We start from the raw sequence: 16,794 nt of genomic DNA, 5'->3' as shown, positions 1-16,794 counted from the left end.
AAAGAATGTTTATGCAAATCGCACCAAATTGCAATAGCGTAATGGTAGAGCATATGCACAAAGAAAAGGCATTCACGGTTCGAGTCCCACCACTCTCCATCTTATTTATGTTTTAAATCAGTATTTGAAATAATACCAGGCATATATGATTAAAATTTTATTAAAAGCAGTGACATGGCAATATATATTTTTAAAGGACCCGGATATATAATAGCCTGCTATTAAGCAACACTTTACACAGCTAAACACAGGTGTCCATAGTTTAATAGCACTTTACCCAGCTAAACAGAGGTGCCCATAGTTTAATAGAGCTTTACTCAGCTAAACAGAGTTGCCCATAGTATAATAGCACTTTACCCAGTGCAATAGAGTTGCCCAAAGTTTAAAAGTGCTTTACCCAGCGCAATGGGTTTGCGCGGACGTGCACACCGCACCAACCAGGACACCGGGGAGCAATGTAGAGCTAAGTTGCTTAAACACAGCCACACCCCCTAGCCTGTCTAGACAGTATTATAAAATAAAAGAATGACAAGGTTCGAACCCAGGACCCTTTGTATCATAATCAAAGTACAGAACCACTAAGCCATGACAACATAGGGGAAGCAGCCACTATTAACATTCCTAAACTTACGAATGGTAGTTTAACCATTACTAAGCAGGTCTGCAGTCAGCCAAGAATTTTACAAAACGGCCAATCACAAAAAAAGTGCGGGAAATGCAGCATATTTAAGCCCCATAGGCAGGAATACTCACCATAACTGATTGTAGCTCACATTTGCAGTCAGAATGGCAGGTGCAGGAGAGGGTTCACGCTTCCGAGTGCAAAGTTGAGGCATCGAGGAGTCCAAATACATGGTTTGGCTCCTTGTCCACCATCACGAGACAAGACTCCTGCAGGGCCAGTTCCAAGGGACGGAGTACAAGGCAGAGGCTTGGAACCGGTTAGCCCGTGACCTCACCAGTGCCACAGGCATTCTTCGGACTGGTGAGCAGGTACATCACCACCATGCAGACCTGAAGAGACGAAAGCAGAACTGCCTGAACTAGTGGATACAAGAGGCCCCTGGGATGCAGAATGCCCCACAACTGAGTATGTAGCCATGGAATGCAGTATGTAAGAATTGATAATGGAGTATGTATAACGGATAGGTATGTCTCAATATCCCTTCATTTACTTTACAGCTGCAGGTGACTGTGCTACGAATCAGCAAGCCTATGCTGATAGGCTGCTAAGGCTGCACCACCAGGCAGGTTAGTGATTATTCTTCATGTATTGTTATATAAAATATGGGAGAGAGCATGAAAGAAAGTGTTGTAGTCCAACAGCCATAGAATTGCCTGAATAAGTCCTCTGCATGTACTGTCAGATAAAAACATCAGAGAGGCCGAAAAAGAGTGAAGTAACCCATTAAGAAAGGTAACATATGTCTGGAATATCTCTGCAGGCACTGTCATATAACATAAGTGAGTGAGCCTGAAAAAAGATTGTTCTAACCTATTAATAAAGGTATAATATGTCTTGAACATGTCTGCCATAAACACTGTTAAAACAAATAAAGGAGTGAGATTGTGGAAAAGTGTGCAATGTCATTAATAAAGGTCTAAAAAGCAGAGTGTGTCTGTGTCACAGAGTCTGAAATATTGTTGTACCCTTGCATTATGCAAACAGTACTGTTTGAAAATGTGCTGGCAGCCCAGAGTTATGCAGTCCCATATAAAGTGGGTGATGGAAGTGCTAGTAGCTGTGAAACATATATTTATGTCCCATATAAAGTGGGTGATGGAAGTGCTAGTAGCTGTGAAACATATATACAGTCCACAATAGTCAGTTACTGGCTGGCATGAATAAGTAAACCTGGCACACATGTAGCATGTAATTATTCACCAGAAATGTGAGTGTGTGTCAAGAAATGCAGGGTTCTGTACAAATTGAAGTGAAAATGTCATGTGAAAACATCCCAGATATGTAGATAAAGAAATATAAATGCAAACAAGAAATATGTAGCAGTAACACCTGCATCCTGGACAGTTAGTATGTCAGATATAGGTCAAGTATATATTGAACTAGCCAAACCCATGACACAATCTAATGTATGGTGGCAGGTGTAATAATACAGGTAGGGGATATACACTTGCAGTCACTGGGAATGTAGTGTAGACTAAAAGGTCATTACAAGATGCTAACCAAAGTTTTTTCTACACCCTACCGTATGTGCATAAACCATGCAATTCCACACCTCAATGGGTATGTGTAATCTTAAATATTTGTTGGGACATATGTCCTATTGTTTTATAAATATTTGCATTGATGTTGATGCATGTGCCCTGTTCAAACTCCACGTTCATGGTGGCCTGTTGCTACCAAACATCCGTGCATGCTGTTGGAATATCCACTGTCATTCAATATATGCATGTGTTATGCTTGCTGTTCAACTGTTGGAACCTTGCTGTGTTGGGTTAATGGGAATATTACTGCATGCTGTTACAACTAATCTGGAATGCTGTTGTTTATGTTGTAATTAAACACACCTAATCACAGAATGTATGGGAAGGCCGGTCCCAGCGGACCCACCTGTCCCTCCTCAGTTGGCAAGTGCACCTGGCACCAGCGGCTCTGGTGCCCAGCCTGGGCTCCCCTCCTCCATTGGTCCTGTGCCACCTTCGGGTGGAAGCGCTGTAGGGGATGGGGCTCGTCCCCCCGTGCAAGCGTGGGTGGAGGAGGGCCACCTGTCACCCTTGCTAGGGTTGGGCTGTGGTGCGTAGGGAGATCCAGCGTTCAGTCGCTGATCCCTTATGCCAGCTCGAGGCGAGAGTGGTGTGTCTCTCGGGTGAGCCTGCCCATCCTACACAGCCCTCAGCACAGTCACCCTCGGGGCTGTGAAGGTGCAGTGGTGACTGCCCATGGGTGGGGATCTCAGTTCCACTGTTACCATCTATGGGCTCATGGGCTTGCGATTTCCAAACATCCTTCCCTGTCAGTTGTGTTGACCCACCCCATGTGTCAAACTCCGCCCCTGTATGCGTCTTGTTTGTCTTGTCTGTTTACCTCCCCAACTTACCTCCCCAAAAGTACCTACTTCCTCTACCTCACATTCCACTCTCACCTGAAAAAAAAAAAATTAAAAAAAGGGCAATCTGTTCCCACAAAAAAATTATGCCCCATACATAGCTGCCCAGTTCGCACACATGTCCACTGGACATGTAAACTGATAATTCTAATTGGCAGTACAACATATTTTGTTGTCCTCACCCCTCTCTCAGGGGTGGAAGGCTTCAAATTTCACACCAAATTTCAAACATATGCACAGCTGTTGCTGGTAAAGAAATGGGCAGCTATGGACCTTCCCTACACCCATCCTGCACATCCCGAGCTGGTTTCCCTACTGTCTTTCCCTCTTTGTGCCCCCTTTTTCACCACTTTCCTATCTCCCCATTTTCTTTTCTTTAAAAGAAATTAGCGCGGGGGTTAGCTGGAGTAAGCACTTTTAAGCAGTAGTTAGCAGGGGTGCGCGAGTGTGAGCTTGTGTGTGCTTAGCTAAGCATTGCTAAGTGTCGCAAACCCGCTTACAACTGCTTAAAAGTGCCTTAGTCACTCTGTATGACAAGGCCCTTGTACTGCTCAGCAGCAAAATAAAAAACCTTGTCAGTCTCGAACCCGGGACCTTGGACTCACCAGTCTTCATGAAGTACCACTACCCCACACCAGATATACAATAACTTAGTGCTGAAAGCAATATATCATGCATTACCATGAGTGAATGCAAAGGGAAAACAGGAATGGCATAACACAAATCTTGTTCTGAGGGCCTTAACCAGCAGGTGTTGTGGAATTGCATGACATGACTGTGAAAAGAGAATCAGCCATGCTAGTAGGGAATAATGTTACAGTAGCACCTTACAAACCCACACAGTATCAGAGCAGGATAAACACTGGCATATTTGCATAGGTCACAGGTCAGACCTCCAGACAGTGACTGATCTACAGTGATGACCCTGATTTGTAAACAAATGTTAGCTGTGCCCCTCTGACTCCCTGTGAAATGTATTAACAGTAGGCAGAAAGGTGGGGAGTCTCACTTAATGACAAATGTCAATAAGTGAGAGTAGACACTGCTTGCACATCAGAAAAGGTGTAGTAATACATATGCTCTGAATCCCCCAAAGTCTGAACTGCAAAATGTCTGAAATATATCACAGGTGTATCCCAGTTATATGTACCTTTCCCTGAGGCTGTTCAAATATATACCTGAGAGTATCTGAGGCTTGGAAGAGTCAGAAACACACAGGCATATCAGCTTGTCTGCTGTTACACACTCTGCAAATAGCTGTAGAATGAATCCAACAAGCATGCCCTTATGTAGAAGTACAACACAGAAATATCAAAGGATGTAGCCATGTACTGCTAGCAACCACCTGTGACAATGCCATTGTTCAGGTGCTGAAAAGATTGCTGTGGTGCACAGTCAAAGAATATTAGGCTGACCTCTGTCTACCATCTGGATATGTCCACAGGTGGGAGCTACTCAGACAGACTACTAGCCTTTATAGACTTACAGGTACACAGCAACTCTGCATGTTCAGTAAGATAAACATCACACGATAATAAATAATGCACTCTGCACTTCTGCACCCCTACCCAAAGGTACTATATACCCGTGTAGTCAGGCACAACCAAGGGTGTAGATAGGCATACACAGTAGTGAAATATGTCCAGTTGTCCTGAGCAGACTGTGCTAAAGTCAACACAAACAAACCACAAACTGTTCAGAAGTGAGTAACATACTAATGACAGTGTAGCAGTTCACAAACAGTGCATGTGCCTGATATTCATAATTGGTAGTACAACATACTTAGTTGTCATCACCTCTCTCTCAGGGGTGGAAGGTTTCAAAAATCCCTCCGAATGTATTGCATATGCACAGCTGTAGCTGGTAAAGAAATGGGCAGCTATGGTCCTTCTCCACACCCATCCTGTAAATCCCAAGCTGGTTTCCCTACTGTCTTCCCCTCTTTGTGCACCCTTTATCACCACATCCCTATCTTCCCATTTACTTTTCTGTCAAAGAAATGAGCGCAGGGGTTAGTGGGAGTGAGCACTTGTAAACAGTAGTAAGCGGGTTTGCACCAGTGTGCGCATGTGTTCGCTTAGCTTAGCATTGCTAAGATATGATAAGCTAAACCAAGCTTGGCGTAGTATTGCTAAAATAAAATAAGCTGAGCTAAGCTTAGCTTAGCATTGCTAAGTGTCACGCAAACCCGCTTACAACTGCTTAAAAGTGCCTTAGTCACTCTGTATGACAAGGCCCTTGTACTGCTCAGCAGCAAAATGAAAAACCTTGTCAGTCTCGAACCCGGGACCTTGGACTCACCAGTCTATATCAAGTACCACTACACCACAGCAGATATACAATAACTTGGTGCTGAAAGAAATATAACATGCATTACAATGAGTGAATGTAAAGGGAAAATAGGAAAGCCATAGGAATACATTGCAATAACTACTGTTGTATGCCAGTTAATTCTCTAATTCAAAAAGAAAGTACATGCTCGCATGTATCCAGTGTTAGCATTAGGAGGTGTGAGTAAACCTACACACTGAGAAGAGTGCACTGGAGGAAGCAACAGTCAGGTTTCAGTACAACATGCATTTCACTGTCTACAACCCAGCTTCAGATATGAGAAATATATCAACCTTCTGACTGAGACAACAGTGTCCACAGCAAACAAGCATGGTCCCCTCCTTGCAAAACTGAAAGGGCTATACCTACCTAACCTATCATTTTATAGCAGTGTCCTGAAATTACAGTGAGAACTGCAATTACCACACAGCAGGCTGCATGCAATTACTAAATGGTGGCCACCAATTGGTGCAGAGGCCATCATATGAACATGTGCAGATACCTAGAAAAGCAGCCTGTATCTGCTGTCCACACATGCAATAATATCATTGAAACAACTGGGAGAGAGAGAGCACGAGCGAGAGAGACAGACAGACACAAACAGGCAGAAGGAGACAGACGCTGAAAACAAACAGCAACACATATAGGAAACAAAACCAAAAAAAAAAAAACAATAAAAAAAAAACACCTACAACAGACGGAGATGAGGAATACAAAGGTAAGGTATGTAACAGATATGTATTTGGTGACATCCGAAAGAGGTGTCTGAAGGGTACTCTACATACTGTGAATCATCCATATGTGGCAGCATTCCATATCTATATGTACATGCATATTTGCATAGGGCAAGGGACATACTGCAACTGTTAGTGAAGGCTGGACATAAGTCTGTTGCTGAAGGCCGCTATGTGCACATATGTATGTAGGTTGTAGTGTGTGGCATTGCAGAAAGCAAGCAGTGCTGGTATATGTCATGTGGTGTTAAATGCTGTGGGACTGAGCTACAGGCAGTGAGGCCTGCAACAGCTATACGGCCTGAGGACATCAGAATGCATTCTGCACAACATTGAGCAATAGTATTACATAACCATATGTCTCACAACTGTTGCATAATTGACATCCCCACCATGAAAGGTGGGCAGTATATGTGCAGCTATATGTACAGCAATGGATGTTTACATGTATGTGTATATATACATGTATATATACATATATATATATGTGTGTGTGTATATATATATATATATATATATATATATATATATATATGGATATATTTAGATATATATGGATAAATATAGATATATATGGATATATATAGATATATATATAGATATATGTGGATATATGTAGATATATATAGATATGTATGAATATGTATAGATATATGTATAGATATGGATAAATATGTATATATGTATGTATGTGTATATATATATATATATATATATATATATATATATATATATATATGAGAGAGTGAGGGAGACACGGGGTCATATGTACTGCAACAGATGCCTGTTGTCCAAGACATGGACTGAACACCAGTGTTGATACCGCAGTGCCATACCCCATTCCAAAACACCTTCCGCAGTAACTGCCACATAGGTGGTAGCCTGCCTAACACTGATGGTGTCAGAAGGGTACATGGAACACAGGTGGACAGTAGGCTCCCCTTTGATAATCACAGTGGCAGCAGTAGTAATGTAATCTGTCTACGTGGTACGTGTCATCACAAAAGGTGTGTCATCTAGGGAAATATATGTCGGTGTTCCCCTCTACTCATCACAATGCCCCATGTGGTATGTACCTCACATGACAACTACAGCAAGTGGAAAGGCCACAGACATACCTAACAAAGAGTAATACTGCCCTCAAACACATGCCCTATGCAGACTGACTCACAAACCACAGCTAGAGTGTGTTGCATACCGCCCACCCAAAGGTTACCACTGCTGGACATATGGAGGTATGTCACACCCATAGCAGTCAGCCAACCACCATGACAACACCTCACAATCCCTCCGGGCTACATGCCCTAGGGCCCTAATCCTTATCACCTCACTAAACAACACATGCTGGAGGTACAGGTTCCTATCCACAAATATGCCATACTCTGGACTAAACCACCCAGCATGAAGAAACAAGGCTCCTCCTTAGCAGATGTCATACATACCCCTGATGATTGTTTTGGAGATAGTTAATATGCCCTGGGAGTCACCTCTGTGTATCCGGTTGACAGGAGCAAGTGAAATCCCATTACATGTGTGTCAAAGGCCAGGGTAGCATATGGCTAGGCTGCTCTAAGCCCTAGGGCCAATAGCGTATTACCTGCCTTTGACACAATGCACACACACATGTACTCAGTGCAATACCTGCTATGTGAGGTGGAATGAGTGTGACAGTGACTGTGTGCAAGGTTTGTAAAGGTGTGATAGCTTAGTGTGAGGTTGTGTCTGTCATGGTAGTTTGTGTCCTAGGTGCGAGGCTGGAGAAAGATGTGTCAGTTATTGGGATGCAGACATAGGATGGCATATGTTGTGACGTAGTTCCTTGTGTACGACTGTGGTGTCCCAATGTAGGCTGAAACAATACATGTATGTTCAGTAAGTGGTACTGCTGGTGACTCCAGCTCACATATGAACTGTTGTACTACCTGAAGCTGTAGGCCTAAACAGCACAGTATGGTGTATGTTCACAGTCCTCAGTAACACTGTCTTGTGTGTTTCCTGTAGTCTGCACAGATTACATACCACAGGCATAGGTATCTGTAAGTAGGGGCACACAGTACTATAAGGTACACAAGTAATGCTCATCTGTGTCTGCATACATCTGTGTGTTGTATGTATGTCTGATGAGTGTTTAATGATGCCTGTACCATGCCTGCAATGACGTGTGTTACAAGGTATGTGAATGTACCTAGCAACATGTATACTCTGTTACAGCAGTATGCCAGTTATATCAACAACTGTGCACATATGTCAGGTAGGGGTATGGCATCAAGGACTAGGGTGGTTTACCGGTAATACTGTAAATGTACATGACATTCATTGCATTGGATGACATATTTCTTCATGCATTAGCTTGATGTATACCCCCAGGGCGAGGTTGCGCATTGTATCCCAAACAGTGTGCCAACTACTGGTGTATACTGGTGTGTTATATGGAGTGTTGCAGGCACTGTCAGACAGTTGTGGGCTGAGCACTGATATGTGGTATTGAATGTGTGTATCCTCTGATAGACAGATAGATGCTATATATGGCAGTTAAGTGATATCTGTACTTCATAATGTTAAGTGTGCCACATGACATGCTCACACATATCGTTTAATTGTCTTCCAGGGTTATGGCTCATCAACAAAACCCATCGTATTCAGCTGCGGAGGAGCAGGAAATTCTGAACAGCCTAGTGCAGCACTATAACCTGCTTTTTTCCAGGGCCAGCCAGCACCAGCATGACCGTACTGCACTGTGGCAAGACCTTGTTAACCGGGTAAATGACATAGGCATGCATTACCGGACATATGAGCAGGTACGCCATCACTGCAGTGATTTAATTAGACATGTCCGGCAACGTGCGTCTGATATCCATAGGCAACAGCTTGCCACAGGTGGTGGGGCGGCCATACATCCCCCCTCACCAGAGTGAAGGCGCTGCTCCTAAGCATGGTGGCTCCTGGCCTACAGCAGCAACAGCATCACACATGTGTCATCATGGAGGCCCGAGCCACCCAGCAGGATGACATGGAGCGTGCAGGTAATATGCCCTAGCTGTAGACTACCATGACCAGTATTGTTAGAATATGCATATGTGAGATGTGTACTGTGTGTTTAGCAGTTGTGCTGCCTAACGTGCGCAATACTGATATTTGGAATAGTATCTGTACACCTGTGACTGTTGACTGTTGTTCCACTGTCGTTTAGCACACTCACAGTAGCAATGCCACAGTTGTGGCCACTGACAAACTGTGTCATATTCTTCTAGGTCCCTCTGGTGTGACAGCAGGGCAGACAATACATGCTGGTGAGTGTGTTAACACTTTAATATTGGTAATGAAATGTGCATGTCATAGGTGAGGTGTAGGCCATGTACACGTAACACACCTACACATAATGCATGCTGTGCATGTTTTCTGTGAGACATCAGTCATCTCAGTAAAGTCAGTAGCTGCCTCATTCACATGCAATGCACAGTGCAGCAGACACAATTGTGACAACACTGTACTGCACATTGGATATGCATAGTTGCTACAGCTGTACACAACAGAACACGTTTATCATACTCAGTACATGAAAACATGCTACATTTGGCATTACCACACACCCGCTGTAAGGTCACACTTCAGTATCCCACATGTCATGCACACACACATGATGTACCTCAGGGGTAGAGGCCTATCATGGGGCTGTGCAACACTCTGCAACACATAACACAGTCATGTTAGGCAATGCTCCCTATTGGGCACCTCACACCCCCATGTACAAGGTGGCTGTGTAATTGTGAACTTAGCCACGGCACTGCAGTTCAGGTACAGCATGCTAGGTGGTGGTCTTGCACACATTAGTAGCTGTGAGTGACCACAAGATGCATGTTGATGCTGGCACAAGGTACTACACCCCATCCAGTTACAGTGACCACAGTACTACTCATAGCAGTCATTGCTTTGCACCTCAGTGTTGTGTGTGTGCAAACATATGCACCTATACACAATATGCATAGCATGTTGTCTGTGTGCTTACATATGCCAGTATACACAATACTTACAGCAGTCACCATCCGCACAAAGTGTCACATATATGTCCTGGAATGCTAGTGGGTGTATAGGTCACTTGACACACATTGGGTATGTGTGGAGTTTAATGTTACAGTCGTGTAGCATGCCATGCCATGTCTGCCACCCACATATCTGCAATATGTCCCACACTCACCATAACCACTGTACACTGGCCTTGTCGAGCATTGGGATTCCTTCATGTCAACATGCACCGCACATCCCGTGTGTGTACATAGCATGCATGTGCTACACTCGTGCCCACTATTATCTGCTATGGACATAGACACTGCACTCAGACATGGATATCTATGTGTCACACAGATAACACATGCAGCCATGGCATGTATACTTGTGAGTGATGGTGCACAGGGCATTGCAGAGCTGTTCTGTCCATGTACACATTGTGTTCCAGGGTGTAGCCAATCACTGAACAACTGCACAGTTGGATCAAAGCCACGTATACTGCCATTTAATAGGGGCGTCTACACTTGCACTGCATGGTCTTGTGCAACACATATTCTGCATGCTGTCACGTGTGTGGTGACTGTCTACCTTGAGATACTGACACCCACCTTCACCCACTATAGAGTATGTGTTGGATTGCTGGTATGTGTGTGTATGTGCTGTAGTGAGGTGTGTATTAGTGTTCATGTGTTCATGTTTGCATGTGTAGACCGTAAAGTGTGTTTCCTGTCTTCCTCTCACAGGTGCTGAGTTAGGGGTTGGCGAGAGCAGCAAGCAACCTGAAGCCACTGCCACGAATAGTGGTGATGATGACACATGTATTTTGGCACAGGAAGATTTGACAGGGTCTGTCGTTGGTCTGCCAATCGACATTACACAGCGTTCAACCCCCTCTATGCGCACACTCATACTGTCAGTACATCCCTCACCACCAATGGCCATAGGCAAGGGAGAGCATACAGTTGGCATTAACCAGGAGAGTGTGGTACCCATGACACTTGAATCCCCTCACAGCAGCCATAGCCATAGACCCGGAATGGTACCACATAGGCTGAGGTCCAGGGGTTCTCGGGGGAGCACCACTGGTCGTATTGCCCCTTGCAGGCATGCCCTCACAGGTCTTATGATGACCAGTATGTTCCCGGCTGTAATGCAGGCTCAGGCACGTATGGAACGGTACACCAGGCAGGGACTTAGGGCACAGAGGGCACATTACACTGCTATCAATGACAGCATCCATGACCTTGCTGGTGCCATCCGGACTTACACCGAGGTCATTGATAGACATTGCGGGGAGACATTAGATGCCCTCCACAATATGTCTTCCATGAGCCAGGACCATGCGGGATGGTTGTGACATCGACGCGGATGCAGGCCAGCAACAGCTGGCAGTGGTCGCGGACAGTTCACAGCCGCTCCTGTAGTGGCAGTACCAGCCCCAGCAATGCTGGGGCTGGCCTGTTTATTGACTGTCCCAGTAGACCACGTGGACGTGGCTCTGGCCAGTCCCAGCAGGGACATGGGTCCAGTCATCATACCTCTGCCTCTGATGACAGTACCCAGTCAGGGTTGGTACCCGATACTGTCTGTAGCACCCCTGCCAGGCACAGGTACTGTGTCCATGGCTGGAGACAGTGATTTGTACAGCCTAGCAGGTACAGTCTGTAGCTGTCCCACAAACTACCATATATTGCAGCCACATGGTGGAGCTGTGTGCATGCAGACACACACACATTAACCAAACCACTAGGGCTCACACATGCACACACACATTACATCAACATTGGCCCATGCTGTACTGTTGTCCCTCAAACACACACTGACAGACATGTCGATTGGATGGGTCAGTGTCAGGCTCTGGCAGACAACAAAACGCCCTGTGCATATGATGATACCTGTGTCGCCTCCTGTCATCTGCATCATTGACTGAGGGACAGGCTAACATGGTGCTGATGCACAGGGTGACACTATAGCAGTGTAGCAATAATAGCAAGTTGTCAACAAGGAAGTGTAACAACATCCTTGTAGGTATATCTGAGCAGACATGCATCAAAGCTCTGATTGTCAGTGTAGCATTGTTTACATCACTGTTAGGTCTGAGTATGTATTGTCCACCCATGTGCCACTTGGCTGAAGTGTAATGTGTTGCCAGCATGTGTTAGGGAGTGGACAGTACTTGTGTGATGTGTGCAGTACAGATTAGCAAGTGTACATCTGTGAACATGGTGGGTGCGCACTGTCTGGATGTACGTGCATAGTGGACACATGGGACGTGTGACATACCCTGTCATACACATTGTTAACATCTCATAGTATCTTTCAATGGCCAGTATGCATTCTACTACAGTTATGTACTAACATGGTTAGACGCGTGTATGACATGGGTTGACACTATGCTGTGGGTGATACCGTTAATATCTGTCAATGATTTGCGGTCTGGTAGTATACACAACCTCAACAGCATGACTATAAACAATCATTGGACGATGTCCTGACAAATGACACACAGTAGTAGGGTACCCAGTAACAATTGGATCCTTCCGGTGCTACACTATAACACTAACCAGTGGTAATGACCGCCACCCATTCCTGTGATCACACCTGTTTGACATATAGCCCCCTTAGTTACATGCAGACACACTAGGGATGTGTTCATCCAAATCTGGAAATGCATGGATTGGCCTACAATGCATTCCCTGGATGGGACGCATATCCTACACAAGGGTATCATACAGACAGATGCCTGTTGTCTGATGCATGCTGTATAGCAGTAAGCCGACTATGGCATAGTCATCCTCATGTACTATGCATACTATCCCATCAGTACCACACAGGTGGTAGCCCTCAACAAGTATGTTGGGTACCAATGTGTACATACAGCCTCATGTTATGTCATGTGTCCCTTGGTATCCACATATCCATAGGTATTGTGGAGTCCCAAGGTGTATCACATAAGACATTAGAGGCCTGATGTGTATCCACAAGGCAGTCGTACACCTATAAAGACTGTCCATTCTTGGCAGTCTTTGTTGTGTATGACCATGTCTGACATATACCCCAGGCATATACCCTCACTCACACTACTCTTAAGTAACTGTCATGGGTGTGTGTGCCACAGATGACCTTGGCTACAGACAGTGGACTGCCTTGTCACATACATACATATGTGACCTACGATCTGAGAAGCAGTGGCACAACCTGTCAATGGAAACAAATGTATTCATGTAGTATGCAGGCTTCACACCTATGTACTGATTGAGGGGACATGTACACATATATATTTGCCACGCAGATACCTGATGTGTGCAATGCACTTACTGTTGTAATCATACTATGTCATACCATAGTAAAAGCAAAACCCGCACCGCATTGACACACACACACAGTCAACATTTGCAGGATTCAACCCCCTACCTAACTATGTTACGATACTAGAGAGAGACGCATTAACATGGCACATTATTTGCTTTACTGGCTGGTTTCCCTTCTCCGGCTGTATTTGTAGGATGGTGACATCATCAGTCTTTCCAAAGAGGAATGTACCTCTTTTAGTGTGTTTTCACAGTCTCCAAAAAGGGCACTCCTTTCAAAGACAATTGCACACATACACCCCCCACACACACTCACTGTTTGCAGGATTCAAACCCCTACCTAACTATGTTATGATACTAGAGAGAGACGCATTAATATGGCACGCTATTTGCTTTGCTGGCTGGTTTCTCTTCTCCGGCTGTATTTGTAGGATGGTGACATCATCAGTCTTTCCAAAGAGGAATGTATCTCTTTTAGTGAGTTTTCCCAGTCTCCAAAAAGGGGACACCTCTCAAAGGAAACTGCACACATACACCCCCCCCACACACACACACACCCACCATTTGCAGGATTCAAACCCCTACCTAACTATGTTATGATACTAGAGAGAGACGCATTAACATGGCACGCTATTTGCTTTACTGGCTGGTTTCCCTTCTCCTGCTGTATGTATAGGATGGTGACATCATCAGAGTGGACATGGTGATGTGTGTACACTTTGTTTTATGCCATTCCAGGAGTGGTCCATGTGGGTCAGCAGGTGTCAACAGCTTGAACAAGACCTCAGAATCCTTACCTTGTGTGATCTATCTGTGGACATATTGACATTCCGTCATATGTCAACACATATTTATGCACAGCTTGTTGGTTTTGTGGATACTACATGTGTCTGGGATGTTGATAAAGGGCTATTCAAAGTATATGTGACACATGTGTAGATGTGTTCATTGATGTATGTCCTGGGTGGCTGCCTTGCAAACAGTCTGGCATGTTTGGGAACCATGATCCGCACATGAACATACCACAGTTGGTAGGGTTGTGGGTATGTCCGCTTCCAATAGCTCTGTTTATGACTGCAACCATGATGGACTCCATGACCTTGCAGATCAGACTTCACAGGCGTATTGGACTTGACTTCCCATGGTGTGTTGTGCACCAACACTTGTGGGGAGTGCCATATGTAGCTGTGACACATTCAACGGTTTCACATCCTGTGTAGGGGGTGAGGCTCAGCTGACTGTTCAGGTGCATGATCTGTTTGTTCTGTTGTTTGTGCATGACACATATTGGGAATCAATGTATTCCACTTGCTGCCATGCTTTTGGCAGTGGGGGTAGCTGCTCATCCATTCTACATGTGATATCTCCTGGTATGATGATGTGGACTATTATCAGTGGGAGATGGGTATGTACATATGGGCCTGTCTGTCATGATGTCAGCATTGTCACTCAGGTACAGTTGGCCCTGACTCAGGACATATATGGGTGTACATTGCTATTTATGACATAGCTGAAGGAGGTGTCAGGATTCAGTCTGGACTCCCTTCTCAGCTACTCTTTGCAAAACACCAACGAAAATGAGCACTAATCCCTGTTATACTCTTTTACATGCTTAACACCCTACTGATCCTTTGTGATCAGGCTACAGAGTATGTCATGATAATATCCTGGCATGTCCAGGGGTCGGTTTTGTGTGTAGTCTTCAGTCCAGCTGGTGGATATTGTGATATTGACACAATGTCACATCTGCCTCATGTACACAGACAACCCTCTCCTCCTCCTGACAAACTCAGATATATGTGTGAGATGCACCTATATAGACATACAGGGTGCTGAACTCTCTCAACCCATGACTGGTACAGTCTATCAGGTGGTGAAGGTAACCACACACACCACATATCAGTCTCACATATCCTCTAGCAACAGCACTCAAACCACATTATCACACATAGACATACTCGGATGCTGTAAATGTACTCTACTTAAGTAGCAGAGACCTCCAAAGCAGACACACACACCTGCTACCCCACTACAATACCCACATATCACATAGTTCACAATGTCAGTGTGCCACACATTCACTGCCCTTCGGGCTAAACAACACACCTAATACACTTGTAATAGGCAACACTTATTGTCAGACACACTGACATACCACTCACCAGCCCTAACAAGGGAATAGTCACTTTGGGCTGTCTGTTGGGTGCCAAGATCTGCCGCATAACACAGGCAGTCAGGTCACTCCAAAGCAAGTACAGGACTGGCACCATCATTGTCCGTGCTGGTGTGTATAACCTCAGACGTTACTCCCTGGACTACATGACATGATACATGGAGGAACACTCTGATCATGTAGCCCAGGCCAGTATGACCCTGACCTTGTCTAGCATCTTACACCCACCAATTATGATGTCACAGTATACGGACACACATATCACATTTACCAGTTGCCTAACAAGTTTGTTTAATTCATAGGGGGTACAGTGTCTGTCAGCCTATGGTGACATGCTCAACATGCCATGTAGCTTTACTATGGACAGCTTGCAACTGTCACCCTTGGACTTTGGAATGCTGGCTAAGGCTCTTGCTTCCACCATAGTGCCTTTTTTAAGCAGGGCTCAGAAGACAAACCCACCTCCATAGACATTACAGGTTAAATGAAACTAAAGGTAATGCTGCTCAACAACAGTTGTGTTAACCTCATATTGTGGCCACTCAGGACTCTCCTCAGTATGGAGGATAGCGATATCTGTGCACTGACAGACGCCTGGTTCAGGCTCGCTTATGCACACCAGCACTACCAGGTTATGTTTCATACCATGCTGTCTGACAACAAGACTTGGAACAGACAACACAACTAGGGGTAATATCCATATGCATCACAGATACACACACCTCCGGGTTAGTAGCACTGCACAAAGCATCACAGACCATACATATACAACTACCATTGTGCAATGCTGCCTTTCAGTTTGTTGCCTGCTACAGAACACACTTCCAAACTCAGGAACCACACTCGGCTTTCGTGGGAACTATGAAGAATATGAAGGTCTCCACAAACACCATTATATTGTGTGACTTCATATACACAAATATTGACTGGGGATACTACTCAACCCAACAGTCGCTACAATTTGTAGACTCATATGCTATGGCACAAACAGTCAGCACAGCCACAAGGGGGAATACATATTGGACCTGATCATCACCAACATGGGGACTCTATGTTCCACACCAGCGATATACCCCTCATTCGTAAGGTCAGAACATACATGTATCTCACTGGACATACATATACCCTCCACACTCCCATCCTGGGTAATCTTGGTGAACTTCTCATGAGCC

The sequence above is a fragment of the Protopterus annectens genome, chromosome 3.part0, assembly GCF_019279795.1.
Source record: "Protopterus annectens isolate FY-2018-M chromosome 3.part0, PAN1.0, whole genome shotgun sequence".
NCBI lineage: Eukaryota > Metazoa > Chordata > Ceratodontiformes > Protopteridae > Protopterus > Protopterus annectens.
This window is presented reverse-complemented; position numbering follows the sequence as displayed.